The 2,710-nt window shown below is 36.2% G+C and overlaps 1 long non-coding RNA gene across 1 annotated transcript; it reads left to right on the plus strand.

Annotated features, from left to right (window-relative positions):
• Positions 1 to 243: 243 nt before the first annotated feature.
• On the plus strand, positions 244 to 2,577 carry LOC102192496 (uncharacterized). The gene is made up of 4 exons (XR_312567.1): positions 244 to 290; positions 383 to 463; positions 556 to 632; positions 2,389 to 2,577. It is a non-coding gene; the product is annotated as an uncharacterized LOC102192496 (long non-coding RNA).
• Positions 2,578 to 2,710: the final 133 nt, after the last annotated feature.

Here is a 2,710-nt window from a genome sequence, read left to right on the forward strand (position 1 = left end):
ATTGTCCCACAAGGGGAAATTAGTTTAGCAGCAGGAGGATAAAAATAAACAGAACAATACTATAAACAAATAATAACAATAATAATGATAGAAAGTTCAAGGACATTTATTTGACATTAAGGAGACAAGACGCAGTAGGGATAAAAGAGACTTGGAGTCTTTTAGTCCTCCTCGGAGGTACTCTAAAACCATTGTATTAAAGTCTGTGTTAATATAACGTTGCTAAGAGTACTTATAGTTATTTTCGCTTGCAGTCTTTCCACAGAGCACTCTGGGGAAAACAAGCACAGGTAAATAACTTAAAGATATATTATATATGTATGACTGTTAACGTATACTTCTGTGTTATGAGAACAATAGTTTTTGTTTGTTTGTTTTTCAGCACTCTATGTGATACCCCCTGTACTGCTTTTGATATGTATCCTCGTTCTTGTTTATAAGTACAGACGTTCCAGGATTGAAGGTATCTTTTACATTCATATGCACAGAGAGACCCTTACACTCAAATGTGCATGCAAATACAGCATAACCATATTTAATGTTGTGTGTTTTCAGAAGCTGTTCTCTCCCTGCGGAGAAATGCATCTAGGAAAAAGAGTTCAAAGAAGGTGATTGGTGCAGCACAAAGTGAAGTAAGAAAACTAAAGTGTAAAGTCTTCATGTGACCATTGAATTGTAGTGTCCACTGGGTGGCATATTTTTCCACACAAGACAACAATTGTGACTATCATAGTCAGTATAATAAGCCCTATTAAAAACTGACCTTTTTCATTCAGCCATAGAACTGCTGCTATGCAAGGATGTGGTTAAAACTCTGGGTTATGTTCCAGTTTACAAACAGTTCAAAAACTTCAGCAAATCTGTTTAGACTTGAGAAAAATACTTTTAGATGTGGAAAGTTATTACAGGATTTCAAAATGTCAAGAACTGGAGTGAGATCAATAAATTCAATGAAAGTGACACATTAAGGAACAAGCCTGGGAGAGGTAGGAAAGAAACAATCTCAACGACAGATGTGTACATAGGGCTGGGTATCGTCACTGATTTCTAGAATCGATTCGATTCCAATTCATAAGGTCCTTATTTGATTTGATCCACGATTCGATTTGATCCATGATTCGATTTGATCCACGATTCAATTCGATGGGAAATTTTGCCTCAGTCAGAAATATTATAATTCTGATCACTTATCAGTACATATCCATATTTTTATATCTATAAAAATAAAATTGACACTTGTGAAACTTTATCAAAGGTGTAAGCATCACAGCAGATGCCTTTGTGTCAAAGTAACTGAGGATAAAACACAGAAAACCTTGAAGGAGATTTTCCTGGCCTGGCTTTTTATAGCAGATAACCTTAAAAATATTCTGCAGTAGAACAAAAACTGAAGAAAACCATGACTCAACATATGAACATTACCTTGAACATTAAGTGAAGCAGAGCAAAGTTACAGAGGCTCTATTAGAGACACAGCTAAGTATTTTTCAATTTTGCATAATTTGAAAAAGTTTACATTTCTTCAGTATTGACCACCAGAAGTGAGGCTTTTTTGTCAGAAGTAATTTAAGTTAGAAAAATAAATAAATAAAAAAACAGCAGCCGACAGCACTGTACACAACGGTGGGTAATAAGCAAGCAAATAATGCAAAAAGCAGATATTTGAGATGGGAAACTGTTCTTGAAATATACTGAGAGAGAGAGAGAGAGCTGTGCTTGAAGTGTGATTTTATCGTGGTGGAGACAAAGTAAGAGGGAATTCATGACGTTCATGTGAAGCGAAAATCTGAAGCCAGTTTGCATCTTCTTTTGCTCCTGGTTCTGTCAATTTTGGTTGGAGAGAGACAAAAACCTGCAGTTTCAGAATGTAGCACAAAAAAAGACATAAACACAAAGCGCAGACCCGACGCATCGGAATCAGTGAGCTGTCGGCTTTCAGCAGCATGTACGTGCCATTGGGTGAGAAAGCCGACATCTCACTGATTCTGATGCGTCGGCGGGTCCTTAACGTCTTTGTGCAGAATCTGTGTACCTGCTCTCATTTACTGTTTTAGCTGTTTGGTGGTTGTCGAAACTTTTCTGAGGTTCAACCTGAGATTCTGGCGTTTCGGGCAAAATAAATTTATACTTAAAAATCGATTCAGGATTTTAATGAATCAATATCGCGTTATTCAAGCTAGAATCAACTTTAATTGGAAAAATTATAATCAAAACCCACCCCTACGTCTACACTACAACTTGACTCACTGTTAAGGTGTACAACCATAAGGAAATACTTCTACTGGCTTTAGAGTAATTGTAGAACATTTCTAAATGTGTCCACAACTCAATTCTCTGCGACACGTGTCATTCATTTGTTCTGTTTAATGTGTCTTGATTCTTTTTTAGATTTATAAAAATCAAGGTGTGGTGACCTCCAATGACCAAAGCACCAGTAACGTCTATGAAGAAGTAGATGTAGAAGTACACTACGAAAACTTGACCGCAAGTGAATAAATCTACTGCAATGAAAATTTCCATAAACCCAACAGAAGATACAGGTCAGCCCATAAATATTTGGACAGATACAACTATTTTCTCATTTTGGTTCTTCAAATGAAACAACTCAGATGCAGCTGAAGGGACTCAAAAGTAATTGGACAAATTAAATAGGTGAAAATAAAATGTTAATTTCTAATACATGATTGAAACCCTTTGCTGGCAATTACAG

The sequence above is a fragment of the Pundamilia nyererei genome, unplaced genomic scaffold (assembly GCF_000239375.1).
Source record: "Pundamilia nyererei isolate P.nyererei 1_Seehausen unplaced genomic scaffold, PunNye1.0 scaffold01937, whole genome shotgun sequence".
NCBI lineage: Eukaryota > Metazoa > Chordata > Actinopteri > Cichliformes > Cichlidae > Pundamilia > Pundamilia nyererei.